Genomic DNA, 17,014 nt, shown 5'->3' on the forward strand with positions numbered 1-17,014 from the left:
CATCAGGCCTCTAGTCTATAATAATAAAAGTGTAATATGCTAATTAAACTGGACGTCCTTCTGGACGACCTTCCAGATGAAGCCGGGGCTGCAAGGGAAGCCCGTGTCCCAGGTGCCTGCTGGCAGCTGGAGGGAAGCCTGGGTCCCGGGTGCCAGAGGGAAGCCGGTGCCGGCAGCCAGGGGAAGGAAGGCCTACTCTTGCATGAATTTCGTGCATCGGGCCTCTAGTTTAAATATAAGTCAACTAGAGGAAATGCAAATTCACACTAAGAAATTCTGTCTACTCAACTAAAAAAAAATCTCCGTGAAATATATGAAAGTAAATCCTTTTTAGAGATTCCTTGGAGAGATCCTCCAAGTGACATGAGGCTTCTGTGTGCCCTCAGGTGGACTTGTTTCAAATGGTTCCCTATTTCAATTGAGGGGATTAGACTTTTCCTCAATCTGTTTCTGTGTGGCTCTCTGTAGAGCAGGGAGGGGGTGGGGACTGGCCTACAGGCTAAATATGATAGCAAAGGATTGATGCTAGCCTGAATATTCCACAATATGGCCAAGATTAACATATTTAGGTTTTCAAGCCCTAAAACAGTCAATGTCATGGACCACATAAAATTGTCCTAGTCACCTCCATTCACGTGATAAAATGATTGCGGGACAGCATCCATAGAGATGTAAGACAGCTCCCAAGGGGCTCATGAAAACCAGAGGGAAGAGGAATGTTCTCATGGAAGGCTAATTAATCCTGTCTTCTTCGGGATGAGAGAAATATTTAATAAATTTGACTTTAAACTTACACAGTTCAGATTAAGGATCAAGCCCTCAACACATAATTCTTAGGGATGGGGATTTCTGAATAGTTCATCAAATTCAAGTGTTACTTTATTTTCATCTGGCCATGGAAAGGAATCCACTGTCTCTTCTGACCATGATAGGCTGTCTGCACCTCCCTCACATAGCGAAGTCCTGCTGTAGAGCAGAGGCAGGGCCTCGGGCCTCAGGCAGAGTTTTTCTGCATTAGTGGCTGCACAAAGCAAAAGTCAAAGCAGGGTCAGACCCATATCTTCCCTAGTGTCTGGTGCAGCCTGGACCCTCTCAACCACTGATGCCTCGGTTCTAGTCATGTGTGACTATGCAAATACCATTGTCCAGGCAGACCCCAGAATCTCTGGGTCCTTTCAGAGTCAGTCTCTGCCCTAAATCCTCTGCTGCCCCTTCCCTTCCAGGTTATAGGTGGAGCTTTTCAGCAGACACCTGAATGCAGACCATTGGTGTGGCGACCCAGGGCTTTAAGGATCCATAAGCAAATGGGGGTGGGGAAAGATTTGTGCTGGAAGTGACAACTCAAGGTCCAGGTGGCTCTGCTAGCACCTCAGTAGCCCAGAATGACAATGTTCACATCCCCCAATGAAAAATAATCAGAAGATGATGGTAGTGACTTAAGGCTTTAGAATCGAAACAGAAACTCTAAAATTCATGATTCCCTGTGAATTCCTCAGAGGACTGACAGAATAACAATGCAAAAAAACATTTTTTTTTTTTTCGGTTAGCCATGTCTAAGTTATTTTATGTACTTCATGTGCTTCATAGTATATATATTTAAGAAGAGTTTCAATACCAGAGAAGAAATGTTTTCAAATGGACTATATGATAACCTGTCTGCAAAAAAACAATGGATTTTGTATAATCTGGTGGGGCTGTCAAACTTTAATGATGCTTTCTGCCAAATGATCTTGGTCAGTGAAAACCACCAGACAAATATTTATGATCAGGGTTAAGAGTCTTTATCCTCCAGCAGTTAGCTTTTAAAACAAAAGAGCTCTGACTGAAGGTGAGCCAAACGCAGCCTAAGCTGGTGCTGCACACTCCTTGGATGAGTGACTCTCACAGCCTCCATAGAAAGCCTACCAGTTCACAGCATCAGCCACGGGTAGAGACGAACATTCGTCTCTTCATGGCAGTACCTATTTTTAAAGGCCAGCGCACACACACATACAATATGATATGGTTTCCCTCAGAAAATCAGAACTGCCAAGTCATTACCACATTTCTAATTTTAAATTTGAGTTAACAAACACCGAAGTAGAAGCTGAGGCTTGATTTTAATGGTTGCTCTACTAAAATTAAACTAGAATGTCATGTACTCACTTTCTCCTTATTACTACCGGCAAACTACATTTTTTAAAAATGTAAGTAGATTTTTTTTTGGTTGTTATTCATATCTATTCATATATACATATATATAAACATAGGTAACAGTGAAGAAAAGATTATCAATTCACTTTAAGAAGAAACGCGAGTCTCTTTCCACAATATATAATAATGCTTAAAAATAAGATTCAGTTTCAGACTACAATAATTTTTAAAATATCATTTGTAGTATTAACAGCATTACTATGAGAACTGTTTAAAGGGAGTTTTCATGTCTATACAAATATATTATCTATAATAATAAAAGGGTAATATGCTAATTAGACCAGAAGTCATTCCGGATGAAGCCGGGGCCAGTTGGAAGTCGCCCGGGTCCCAGGTGCCTGCCTGGGAAGCCCAGGTCCCGGGTGCCAGAGGGAAGCCGGTGCTGGCAGCTGGGGGAAAGAAGGCCTACTCTTGCATGAATTTTGTGCATCGAGCCTCTAGTATGTATATATGTTTTTAAAATCATCATTACACACATTAAAATCAGTAAAACTTACAGATATCCATGGCTATGTTGCTGATGCCTTGACTTATCAACTAAAGTTGAAAGAGGAGAGGCAGCAACAGAAGAGAAAATATGAGAAAACAGAAGTAAAATAGGAAGAAGATGAAAATGGAACAAGAAGAGGAAGGAAGGAAAGAAGGAAGGGAGGAAGGAGGGAAGGAAGGAAGAAAAGGAAGAAGAAAAGAAGGGGAGAGAAGAGGGTAGCTGGCAAGTGGAGGCAGAGGAGGAGGCTGACTCTCCTTATATTGCCCCTAAATATTCACCCACCCCTCTGACAAACCAAAGAAGGTCAGGTGGTAACTCAGATAGTCAACCGTGTTGGTTATTTTCAAAACATCCATTCAGCTCAACAGCTGAACTATTTTTGATATATAGTCACCTAATCCAATTAACATATTTATTCATCCAGGCTTGTTGTAAGGATTAAGCAGGGGACATGAGGAAATACCCCTGCCTCTTTATTCCTGGTACTGTGCTTAATAAAGGCTTTCTAGGTACTTTTAAGAAACAGGTAAGTCTTGTTGCATTTGTGAGTGCAAAATCACCCTAGCATGTGTTGATTTTTAGATGAAAAGAAATGCAGTGGAGAATGACCGGGCCTTCTGTGTTATTCTGTATGTTAGGACCCATGCTTTCCCTGCGCCTGCTCAGACTAGCCAGTGGCTTCAGGAGGGTGAAAGGAAGATGGCTTAATCCCAGGGGAAGTTTCCCAGTCAGGCAACAAGACCACTGAGGCTGGAGGCTGAATGGGATGGCAGGAGAGGCATTCCAGACTGAGGTGAATCCAATGCAAAGGCAGATTAGGGAAGGCCATGGCATCCGGAACGGGACTGCCATTGTGGTGAGAGCCCAGGGTGCAGAGGGATAATGACTGTCTCAAAAGCAAGTCACCAGGCCTCCAAAGGACACCACCACCTGGCCTGTGGACCCATGGACAACGGGTGAAGGCCATAACCTTGGACATTAACTGTCCCCTTCTTCACCCTGACACATCCTCCAGCCCTACATTTCCTGCACTGCCCAAGAGTTCCCATCTTCTTCTGTTACTGGTTCATTCTAACAATAAAGGTTCTGGGAGAAAACTAAGCACATACACACATGTCAGAGGCTTGAGAGCAGAAAGAACCTTAGGAATGGTGTGGATCAACAGTTGGTGTTTTAGATGAGAGGTTAAGTGACTTGTGCAGGTTCACAGGGTTTCTCTGTTGCTCCCATCATACCGCTTACTCCATGTTCTGAACTGTCAGAGGTTGACAATTGGCAGGCACTTGAGAGAAAATACCCAGTATCACCAGTAGCCACAGTACATACTCAAAAACAACTGGAATGAGTGAATAAATGACAAGTGTTTCATATGGTTCGCTTGGTAAGTACAAGATGTCACACAAGCCATCATCACAGAAACGTCTCCTAATGATACACATCACAGCCCTGTTCCCAGAGCTCATCTTTAGTTTATATCCGTAAGTGTAAAAAAGTTAAAAGCAAATTATTTAAACTAATTGCTCACAAAATCCCATGACCTTAAACTAAATCAAAACTTAGGAAACAATAATAAAGCTGCCAAAGCACATGTTGGCAAAATGTGACATTACAGACCCCTGAGCCACTTGATACTCCCAGACTTCCTAGCCACACTGATCATTAAGCAAGTGCTGCCTCTCATAGTATCCTGAAGGATTCAACTCCAATGTTATTAGCAATGTTCAGACTATTTAGAGCAAGGATCTTTGGATACAAAATTCCAAGTGTAGAAATGAACATTTAATGTGTTCGGCGCACAAAAGAACCTACAAGAGTGCACTGTGTGTGTGTGTGTGTGTGTGTGTGTGTGCATGCTTGCACTGGGGGTGTGTATTTGTGGATTGTTGGGAGGGTTGGTGCAGCTAAGCACACTATTTTATTTTTTCCCTTGCAATCCAAGACTCACAAATCATGTGGACACATCAGAAGGTGATGCACCATGGTCCTCCAACTCTTATCGGCAGATGCATAAGGTGCAAACCCACTTCCTCTGAACTTGCACTGTGCAGATCTACTGCAGTATGAACTCGGTAAGATGAAGTCAAGTTCAAGTTCAATTCCTCAGCCACACTAGCCACATTTTCAAGTGCTCAACAGACATCTGTGGCTCATAGCTACCCTACAGAACAGCACCAACCAGATAGTATTTCCATCAACACAGACTGAACAGTGATGACCCAGACATGTGAGCGGCCCGGACCATGTTTCAGTGAGTGGTTGTGCCACTACAGAGCTGTATCCTCCAGATGGCATCACATAGAGACCTCTAGGTGCTTCTAAAATCCTCATTTTTATACAAATAACATTTTGAGATGTTAGTCTCCATGTGTTTGTTCTTAACTCTTTGGGAGTCACAACCCCTTTAAGAAACATGCTGAAAACAATGGGTCTTCTCAATTAAATGAGTTTTCAAAAAAAGGGAACATTTTCATATAGTTAGTTGTTGGGAGATATTCTAACGTTCTGTTCATGAAACTGTTTAAAATTATCTGCTCAACAAAATCATTTCTATCGTGGTCATCTGAAACATAATTTCCCTGCAATAACAATTTTGTCTTCACCCTGCCCTAAGGTATCCACCTGTCAGTCTTTTTTCTTTCTTTCTTTTTTTTTTTTGTTGTTGTAATTTGAGCTCATTAATTATGGAAAGCATCATCAGCTCTCACATTATTAGCCAGAGAGACACTGCATAAAAATTATGCATAGCATACTCAGAAAACTCTCAGTTCACAAAACTCTCTCTATTAAAATACCAAGGTAATTTGTTCTCCTCAAATCTTAGAGCATCCATTTACCATGTAATTGCCATTTTTATCTGGAGCTACTGAATAAGTTATAATTTACTTTTAATGAAATAATTATCTAGTGAAGGGCAAATGTTGGAATGTGTATAGCCCTGTGAACCAAGAATTGGTCTTCACAACTTGTGCAAAATTAAATGTAAAAATAGTACTAACTTACAATGAAGGCAGGAAGGTGGCTAATGTACTAGTTTGAATAAAATAAGCTTCCCCAGTGGTAGAGGTGACCAGGTAAATAATCTTAAAAAAGAAAAACACACAGAAAGTAAATCATGAATTCCAAAGTTTCTGTTGTAAGATGGCTTCTCACACTACTTGTGACACACAATAGTTCATCTGATAGGACTTAAACTCTTTCTACATTCACTTCAAAGTCTTCAGGTAAAACTACGTTTATTTTCAATTTTTTGCTCACTTTCATAATAAAAGTTTCGAGAGAGGAAAAGTCTGAAAAGTAATACAGAAGTCCAGTTGATTAAATGTTTTATTTCTGGAACATTCTGGTTGAATGATATCAATGTCAACCTTTGTCTTGGCAATGAACCAATATTTATAGATAGTACTTTATGACAGTGGAGAGAACATGAGTTAAAAAAAAAAAAGAGATGGGTATCTGACCTATAGTTGCCTAAATTTAACAGATTAAAAAAAAACATATAAACTTTATCAGTATAACTTATAGGGAAGGAGAGAATTTTGGAAGGTGGAAAATGCAAACAGTAGGTAGATACTAACTATAGTTAGGAAGCATGGCAGGTATTTTAAATTCTCTCATTGAAGTACTTCAAAGATAGAAGGCTGAAAATGAAGAGAATTCTCAGGGCACTGAATGTGACTCCATTAAAACTTAAGCTCCATGAAGACAGAAATTTTGTTTTTCATTTTTCCTTCCCCATCACCTATGCCAGTCCCTGGCACATAGCAAGAGCTCAGAAAATAATTGTTGATAAAGAATGAATGTCTGGCAGTGAGTTAACAAACTTAAAGGGGGTGGGAGAAACTGAGCACAACCTATTCCTGTTGTCAGCAGGACAATTTTGTCTCAGGCATCAGGAGAAAGAGCAAAAGTCCAAAGAAGATAAGAATAAATCAGGTTTGAGGAAAGAAAATTTAAGTACTTAAATAAACACAAAAGAAATGAGAGCTTAATCTGAAGAGATGGCAGGAACTTCCAGAAAAAAAAAAAAAAAAGGACTGAAGAGACCACAAATGGTGATTAAGAACTGAGAAGGAAGCATTGGCTGCACACTTATTTCACAGAAGCCAGCAAGTACAGTAAGAGGACATTTGCTCAAGACATCTCTAACTTGTCCTGCTCCCACCTAAACCACCACCTTCCAGACAGGGTCTCCTTCCCAGGGAAGGTCAGAATATTTTCAAGCTCTGAAATCTTGGAATTACAGAGTCCAATAAGTAGAAGGACCTTAGAAATCCTTCAGCCCAACACTCATTTCAATAAATGAGGCTCAGAGAGGTTAAGAACTTACCCAAGATCACACAGCCGGTTATTAAGATCAGGGCTGCTCCCAAGTACTTTTCAGGGTCAAACACCTTCAATTTCCAAATTCTTCCTCCACTGAGAGCAGGGAAAAACACTTCCTAGGAGCGTTGGGAGGTGGTCGAGGCTGGGCAGAGCACAATGCTTGTTTGTTATCCTTTCACATTACTTTCCTCCCATGTGTTCCCCACTCCACTTCTTACTGTAACTCTCTTAAATATTTAAGAACTGTTAACTCCCGGAAAGGGCCTTGAAGCCTCCAGAGAGAACTGATACAAACCCAAATCAATAAATTCCATCTCAAATGGGAGGATACTGTTAGAGGTACTATGCATCGCATGAAGCTTACTCATCCTAGCCAACTGCATTACAATATTTATTCACTCACAGAATTTTAAAATATTCAACCCTTTCCATCAAAAATGTATGAAATGATAAAGCCAAATGATTATGCATATGTGGCTAAAATGGGCATCTGGTAGAAATTAGGACTGTGAGAATAATTTGGAGAGCCATATACCTTAACATTCCCACTTTTTTTCCTCTAACCTGGCTCAAACCTATAGAGTCATCAGCTGCATTAGGTACCCAAAGCAATACTTAAAAAAAAAAAAAGTAATAGACATTAAAATGTAATTTGTCTTTGGATTTCATAATATCAATTGTTAAAAGAATGAACTAATTGCAAAATAAATGAATTTGGCAAAATTCTGTGACCACTAGTACCTGGTAAATTAAATTATCTTTTCTAAGAAAATCTGTATATAAAAACAGTACTAAAACTTTCAAAAATTATTTTACCTTTCATAACCTACCTACTTCTTAATTTAATATATTTTTTGCTACTGAAAATCAACTACTTGCCTGATTGAGTCTTTGGCTGGAGTGGCTTGTTTTTATTGTTGAGTGTGCAAGTACAACATGTGTATACTTAAAAATTTTGGTATAAAGGGAGAAATTAGATATAGTATTTCCAGAAAGTATAAAAAGACCAGGGGCTTAAAATACTTAAAGTATTCAAAATCTTAAAAATACAAAAATATCAATATAATTCTTTCATTTAATTACAGTTTATATCCAAGCCTATGTTATTTGCCAACTTTCCATACTTGGGAGGTAACTAAAAATCCAGAAGGAAATTAGAGACCTCCAATTAATCAAGAAACAGTCCACAAATTGTAGGTGCATTATTTATAAAAGCCCTTTAGGTCTTCTCTTGGAAGCTACTTGTTCTTTTTTATACATAATTCTTCTATCAATACTGGTTAAATAGGATACAAATCCAAACATAGCTAAGTAAAAGTGAACAACTTCTAATTAAAAAAAGAATCTAAACTATAAAGTCCAAATGAATATATTCCATCTGAAATGGACAGGACATATAATTCACAGCATAAAGCGCTGAGCAAGTGAAGAGAGAATGACTTAGAAAATAAAGGCCTATCGATAGGATTGCTCTGCAGTCTGTGGACATTCAGTGCAGAGGCCAGAGCCCCATCAGCCCTCTACACTTGAGATGGGACCCTTACAAAGAGGTGCTCAGAGGTAAAGCTCAGGGAGTTCAAAGCAATTGGGATGTCTTGGAGAGCAGTGCCCACTGCATTGTGGGTGTTGAGGAGTGAATAGGCAGTGAAAGAAGTAGGTGATAGCATGAGGTCAAGGAGAGCTTTATTTAGGATGGAGGAAACTTGAGCATGTTTTCAAAATGAGGAGAAAGAGCCAGGAGAAAGGCAGAAACTGGAAGGAAGAGCAACGGGGAACGACTGTCTGGGCAGAGCAGGGAGGGGTAGCATGCAAAGCACGAAGGAACAGACTGGCCTTGGAAGACCACCTCTACCCCTGGGAAGCCTTCTTTAATCCCCATCTGACTTCATTCCTCCTAACTTGGTGGTTCTGCAAGGGAGACATTTAGAAGAGTGCTACTCAAAGGCAGTCCTCAGACCAGAGGGATCAGCATCACTTGGGGGCTTGGCTTCTGCTATCTGGTTCTACCAGGTCTACTGCATCAGAATCTGCACATTAACAGGATCGCAGGTGATGCCTATTGAAGTTTGAGAAGCAATGGTTTAAAGCAGTGACTATAAATATGAGCATCGAAGGTAGATATATCTGGGTTCAAATCCAGCTCTACCCTGATACCATGGCATGAGCCTTTGGGAAAGTGTCTCTAAACCTGAGTTTTGTCCTCTGTAGAATGGAAATAATGATAGTAATATTTCTCAGGTGCCATTGTAAAAAATTAGGTTAGATAATGTAAGTAGAGAGCTTGGCATTGAGCTTGGAATGCAGTAATAATGGATGGCATGTTATTATTGTTCATTGCTTCCAGCCTACTTGTATAATAGCTTCGTCATGTTTATGTCTGAACCCATGCCGGGAATGAGTTCACCAAGGACAGGGAACACACTTCAGTTGTGTTCATCTTAAGGCATCCAACCTGGAGACCTGCACACAGGTGTGTAATAATGAAGCACTTAACCTGCTGAAATGAATCCAGTACTGTGACATGAGTAAATGAACTATCCCAAAGCAAATGTTAAAGCTCTTTCTTTGACTATACTGACATAAAAGCCAGTTAGAAATAGGTTAAGAACTTGTTTGGGATTAAAGGATCAACTTTCAGAAGAGAATAATGAAGTTATGAGGTGAAATATATTCCTCTTCCAAAACCTCCCAAAACAGAGTGAGACAGAGCTCTCTTTGAACAGACACCAAGGTGGTAGGCTTCCCTCCTGAGGTCAGCAGGGCAAACCATTCCGAGATGTTTTACCTAAAGGATAAAGTATAATGTTTAGGAAAGGTACATAAGTGAAATCACACCATTAGATGAATTCCTTCATTTTAGGCAAAGCTCCAATAATGAAGTGACTGATTTCATCAAATGTACCTTCATTTCCTGTGTTGGCAAAAGCACACATACATAAACCCTATCTGGCTTGTAATAGTAAGACAAATGTTTCTGCTTGCATTATTAGTTATGGGAGAAAACATAGCTTATAACACAGAACACCCATTTCTATAGTGAATAATATATAATACTGGCAAAAGCATTTTATGAAGTACAGTTAAATTTGATATAAAGAATTCACGAGTCCTTCCAATGCAATTCGGTTCAATCAACTTGCATTTGTGGGGCACCCGCTGGGCAGCAGGCACTGGGCTAGGTCTTGGGGTGGCAAGAGAGCTGGAGCCCAGAGGCAGAAGTTCAGAGGAAGCGTCTGAGAAGATTTCATCTGCTACGACCTCCCTGGCAGGCAAAGGAAGGCAGAGCACTTCAGGGAGGGGTGCCAGCAAAAACAGTGGCATCAAAGACCCTGAAAGAGAGGCTCAGGAGTTGAGCTTTAGCCTTTAATCAGTGAGAAACCACAAGGCTTGTAATAGTAAGACAACATGCAGAGCGGCACACTCATCTTTGTCTAGGAGGGTCATTCTGAGGATGGACTGGGCAGCAGAGAACCTGGGGGCAAAAAGACCAATTAAGAGCAATGTAACCAGGGGGTAAGGGGCAAGGAGGCTCAGGAGGAGGTGGAAGGCAGGAGCATGATTTCAGAGACAAACTTAGTGGCCTTGGTGACTATTGGGAGAGGAGTAAAGGTGACAGCATGGCTTCTGCTTCAGTGACAAAACAATGTAAAGTTGAACTGCAGGAAACTCCAGATGGGGGAATTCTCCTGGTCACAGGGAGGTCCCTGAGATGTGTGCGTTAATATACAATTGCAGTGAATGTCCAGAAAGCAGAGTGAGGAGACACTTCCTTTGCATAGGAATAATAAAAGGAGGCCCCTGGTGGCTCGTCCCCACAGCTCTCGGTGAACCCCTGAACCAGCGAACTTGTGCTACCTTTTCTTTGGACATAATCCCTCAATTGCAGACTTTTTAATAACCTCAGGTATTGCCAAAAAAGTTCATTCTAACTGAAATTCAAAATCTTCCAGAAACGGTGTGTCTCAAAGGATAAACAAAGATCTGGTTTGTTGAATGAAGTAATGTAAGGAGGGTGTTTTAAGCAAATTTTCCTTTGAAAGTTATGCTCCCAGTTAGACTAATCTCAAAACCAGTTTCCTGAGGATTCTCTCAGCCTATCTGCATCATCACCTCTCCTCTTAAGAGGAGTGACAAGGATGATCCACTCCAGGCAGGACACCCAACTGCTTGGCTCCTCAAGAGTTCTCCTGGTTTGGTGAGAAGAGGCAGCCGAAATAATCCCAGCCCACTGCTGCTTTTGCTGTTCTGGGGGCCCAGGGGGTCCTACCAGAATTTGGGCCAGGGCAATGTTTTGTCTTATGTGACTAGCACACATTACAGGGTATTTACAATTCTTAACCACATTCTCTGTTCATTGTTGTGAAAACCAGAAACACGCCCAAGTATTTCCAAATGCCTGTCAAAGTTGTAGTACAACCTTTGGTTAAGAACCACAGCAGTATTAACTGATGAAGCTCATTTCTATAAATATTCTGCTTTTCTACCTTTATAAAAATAATTATTGCTCCTACTGTCTATCTGATTCGGTATAAAGAAACGATATTTTTTAAGGAGAAATATGCAAAATAATTCTCCGATAGCTCATTGATATTTTTTAGCAGAAGCAAATCACCAAGCTAAATTACAAAGAGACCACAGCCATCTTTAGGGCTTAAAAAGTCTGATACAGCATTTTTTTCTTGGATAATTCAGAAATAAATATAGTTTAAAATCTAGAAAATAATGTATTTGTTAAAATAAATTCTGGGACATCAGAGGTTCCATAAATCAAGCTTGAAGAATCAGAGTACCAAGATAAAGAATTCTCAAAACAAAGATCACACAAAAGGCTCACTGGTTATTTATATTTCCAATTGTATTAATAATAGGAACAAAATAGAACATGCCTTTCTGACATCCACCCCCACCCCCATTTTTGAGATATTATCATTGAAATACTTTGTATTGTAAATACACTTTTTATTCCAAGGTTTCAAGTGCTAATATTTAGACAGAATGTAGTTACTAAATTATATATATTAATCATATTGTTAGTATGAACCTATCAGTACTATAAAGTAAGTGGGTTTTTTTTAAGAAAACAAAAATCCACTCATTCCACAACCAAAAAACATGCTCTATTGTACCTATAGGAGTAATTTCTTGAGCTAGCACACCCTGGCAGAACATGCCAGTGCCCAAAATCAACACAGCCTCGGGAGCACGCTCATAGACAGACAGCATGGAGAAACCACTGCATTTAGATTTATAGGAAGACTTTTCACTTACTTCAAATTTCTTTATAATCCTTGTTCCTCTATGTTAAAGGGGAGGGGTGAACCACAGGGTAACTTCCTTATTTTTCTAATTAAAAAATAAACAAAACAAAACACAGTATATCCTCGAATTGGCTTGGGTGTCCTCAAGTATTTTCTTTGGGTCTCCTCCTTTCAATGAACACTACTTTCAAATTCTAAACAAAAAGTAAAATATCCAAAGTTAGGCCAAGAAACACTGTAAAAAAAAAAAAAATATCACAACACAAACCAGGCAAGTGCATCTATTTGAAGTGATGATTCAGAACAGGATAAATTTAGAACGGTGCTCTCCACAAGGCACTTGGGTGCCAACTGCAGTACACAGGTGAAGGCTACATCCCAAAAGTTTCTCTGAAAAAGTATCGCCAAAATATTATTAAAAAGAATCTTCTTTTTGAAGTAGTCAGTCCCCCGGTGTCCTTGACACTTAACTTCCCCAATCTGGCCTTGGCGTGGCCATCCATTACTGGGTAAATCCACGTGAAACCTGAGGACACTCAGCCCGGGAGGACACAGTCAGAAGCAGTGGGCAACTCGCAGGGGACCGGCCTTTTATGGTCTGAACTGGAGAGCCTTGATTCCAGCTAATCTACCAAAATAGCTCTTGGAACTCGGAGAAGCCCATCAGCTGTTGCAACAGGCCTGGCCAGCAGCTACCTCAAATGCGATGAATTCGTTCACATTGTCTTTCAGCTTTTTATATAGAGAAATTAAAAAATGCAACACCAGTCTACGGAACAGGCTAACAGCAGTACAGAATGGAGAGGGCACACATTTGTCTAACTCTAGTTTCTGAGTTAAAAAACAACAACACATAATCAGCTCAGAAGCCAACCATTCAGAAAGTAACATACATATAAATGTATGCACGTGAAACAACATGCTAGAATGGCACGGGTCTGTTTACAAGTTTAGAACTGTGTAGACATCTGTGGATTTCTTCCTACTTCCAATAATTGTAGAAAATGAGTCATCAGAAGGAAGAATTGTGTTACAAGTACTTTCTCTAAAACAATACAAATATTTTGTCTTAAAACCAAAGACAATGCTCTGAACTGGTAAGATCTATCCTCAAATGGATCTCAGGTCGCTCATCTAAAAAAATCAGAGGAACCTTAACTAATTAACTTTAACTAAAACAAACAAAAATCCAAAACTAAACAACAAACAAACAAAGCCTATCAAGCACAACCACTTCTTAAAAAGCTATTTGCATTTGTAGATATTAAAACTAAATTACAACCCTGCTTACAAAAATACTTACAATTGTAGGTGTCCTTGTTGTTAGAAAGAATGAAAGAAGGTCTCAATTGTACAGCCTAACTTCAATATAAATCACAAAGCCAGAGCTCCTGGGCTATAGCAAAAGCTGTGCTTCATGCCATCAGGCCTGGGTCCTATGCCTCTGGGTGTCCCTTCTCAGACCACCAGCTGCATCAGTCACCAGAGGCCTCCCAAAGAGGGATCTGAATTCCTGTTATTAATTAACCCTGCAGGACAATGCCTCCCCCTAAGCAGACAGTCCTTGAGCCAGGTGAAAAGATGGCAGAAACCCTGGACAGCTGGATAATTAAACACCAGCTTCCTGACTATTTTGTGCAAAGATTAAAAACAATTTGTCCAAGCCAAATTCCTCAACTTATTTCAAGATGACATTTAAAATTTCACAGCATGACTTCTGCTTCCTAATCTCAGTCCTGGCCCTCATCTTATGTTCCCTTTGACCAATTTTGCCTTTCATCAATTTTTAATTTTATTTCGTCTTGTGTGATATATTTATATAAGCTGATTTAAACTCCTCCTAGAGAATAAAATAGAATAAAAAAATATCTAAACTTATGTAAAACAGTTGCCCATAGGGTTTTTAAGAAAAGACAGGAGGAGAAAATGAATCACTATTACTGTAACAATGCAGTTATTTTCTTTAAAAAGATTCAATCATACAAAGTAAACATCTAACTTTTGGATGCCTCTTAAGTTGTGGCTCACTGCTCCCTAGAGCAACCAAACTGACTTAGATTAATGCATGAGAGTCTAAAAGAATAATTCTTCTCATATGCCTGTTTTGTCTTTGTCCAAATCCAGATAATTCTACCTGTGCAATCCTTTTAAATACTTCCTTCAAATTTTTCTGCTATTTGCTGAACTCAGGAAACTTTTGTCACACACACTTCTTTCCAAAAACTGACAATAATCAGACCTGATATGCATGAGAGTAGATTTCATGATATCCTCATGAAGAAAATAAAAAATCATATATTATGAATTTAAATTAAAATGAGAATTAGACTTATACTAAACTTAGACATTTTCAAGATATTTGATAAGCAGCTATTTCTCATTTGCTATTATTCAATACTAGAGGCCCGGTGCATGAAATTCATGCACAGGGGTTGGGGGGGGGGGGGTCCCTCAGCCCGGCCTGCACCCTCTTGCAAACTAGCAGTCGGACATCCCTCTTGTAATTCGGGACTGCTGGCTCCTAACCGCTGGACTGCCTGCCTGCCTGATCATCCCTAACCCCTCTGCCTGCCTGCCTGATCACCCCTAACTGCTTACCTGCCTGCCCCATCACCCCTAACCACCTCTGGCAGCCTGCCTGATTGCCCCTAACCACTCTGCCTGCCTGCCTGATAACCCCTAACCACTCTGCCTGCCTGCTTGCCTGATCACCCCCAACTGCTCACCTGCCTGCCTAATCACCCCTAACCACCTCTGCCTCGGCCCCCGCCACAGCAGCTTCATCCAGAAGGATGTCCAGAATGACGTCCAGAAGGTCATTCGGCTGTCCGGTCTAATTAACATATTATGCTTTTATTATTATAGATTAGTATTGTAACAATAAGGTAATCTATTATTTCTTTCTACTAACTGATCATTATATCTGCTTTATTATGAGTTTTAATCTGGTTTTGTTAGCTAATCCAGGAACCATATATTTTATGATATGTGTTTCTAAGAAAAACTACATTCATATCTCTATAACTTCTATTTTATAACAACAATTAACATGTGGAAACCAAAACTGAAAACACATTTAGATATAAACTTACACAGGATCTGTATGTTGTAAAGTACATAATGTTGATAAAATACATCAAAGAAGACCTAAATAAATAGACATATACTGTGTTCCTATATTGGAAGAGTCAACATAGTAAAGATGTCAATTCTCCCCAAAACCATCTATACATTTAATGCAATTCCTACTGACATCCCAGCAAGATCTTTGGAAAATTTAGATAAATTTATTCCAAAATTTATATGCAGAGGCACAGGCTTTAGAATAGCTAAAACAATCTTGAAAAAGAGGAATAAAGTGCCAGCTAGAGTGGCTCAGCTGATTAGGCATCATCCTGTGCACCAAAAGGTTGCCAGTTCTATTCCCCGTCAGGGCACATACCTGGGCTTCAGATCCTATCCCTGGTTGGGGCACGTATGGAAGGCAACCGATCAATGTTACTCACTCACATGGATGTTTTTCTCTCTCCATTCCTCTCTCCAAGCATGTCCTCAGGTGAGGATTAAAAAGAAAAAAGAGGAATAAAGTGAGAGTAATCAATCTATCCATATTGAGCTATTGTGCAACTACAATGATGGACTAGAAACCCCAGAAATAGACTGACATAAATATACCCAAACTGACTTTTGACAAAAGGTGCCTTTTCAACAAATCCATTGGGAAAATAAAAACACCAGAAAACATAAATAACCTTTACCTAATCCTCACACCTTTTACAAAAATCAACGGAAATGGATCATGAAATTAAATGTAAATATAAAACTTTTTGAAGATATACAAGAAAATGTAAAACTTCTGCTTTGCGAAAGACCCTGTTAAGAGAATAAAAAGAAATGCTACAGAGTGGGAGAAAATACCTGCAAATTACATATCTGAAAAAGAACAAATATCTAAAATATATGAAGAACTCTCAAAACTCAAAAGCCAAAAACACAAACAGTTCAATTAGAAAATAGACAAAAGATGTGAAGAAACAATTCACTAAAGAAGATACACAGGTGGCAAATAAGCACACAAAAAGACATCATTAGCCATTAGAGAAATGAAAATTAAAACCACAACGAGATAGCCTTATATACCTATCAGAATGGCAAAAATAAAAATAGTGACAACACCAAATTCTGGTAAGGAGAAACTGGATCATCACACATTTCTGGTGGGACTGTAAAATGGCATAGCTACTCTCAGAAACAGTTTGGCAGTTTCTTAGAAAAACAAAACATGCCAAACCAAACTACCATATGACCCAGCAATTGCACCCCCGGATATTTTTTCCAGAGAAATGAAAACTTATTTTCATACAAAAACCTGATTAAAAATGTTTAGAGTAGTTTTATTCATAATAGCCCAAACCTGGAAACAGCCCAAATGTCCATCATTAGATACATGGTTAAATAAACAGTGGTGCCTCCAGCCCATGGAATACTATTTAGCAATAATATGAAACAAACTTTAATACACACAACCAACCTGCATGAATATCCAGGGAATTACTCTGGGCGAAAGAAAGCCAATCCCAAAAGGTTAGATGCTACATGATTCCATTAATATATCATTCCTCAAATGACGACATTGCAGAAATGAAAAACGTATTAGTGGTAATCCGAGGTTAGAGCTGGGGGGAAAGGGGCTATCACAGGGTACCCTGAGGGATCTTTGTTCTGAAACTCTTCCACTGTTCCACTGACT

General features: G+C 39.6%; 1 protein-coding gene across 4 annotated transcripts in view; it reads right to left on the reverse strand.

Moving 5' to 3' along the window:
- Nucleotides 1-17,014, reverse strand: part of SVIL (supervillin) — a 273,866-nt gene that overhangs the window by 156,408 nt on the left and 100,444 nt on the right. The window contains exon 4 of one of the 4 annotated variants that reach the window (XM_079767918.1): nucleotides 7,011-7,148. The exons of the other annotated variants lie outside the window; for them this stretch is intronic. The gene's annotated coding sequence lies outside the window, so the exon portion shown is untranslated. The remainder of the gene's footprint in view (nucleotides 1-7,010; nucleotides 7,149-17,014) is intronic. 4 annotated transcript variants of the gene reach the window in all.

Source organism: Cnephaeus nilssonii (genome assembly GCF_951640355.1).
Source record: "Cnephaeus nilssonii genome assembly, chromosome: 4".
Taxonomy (NCBI): domain Eukaryota; kingdom Metazoa; phylum Chordata; class Mammalia; order Chiroptera; family Vespertilionidae; genus Cnephaeus; species Cnephaeus nilssonii.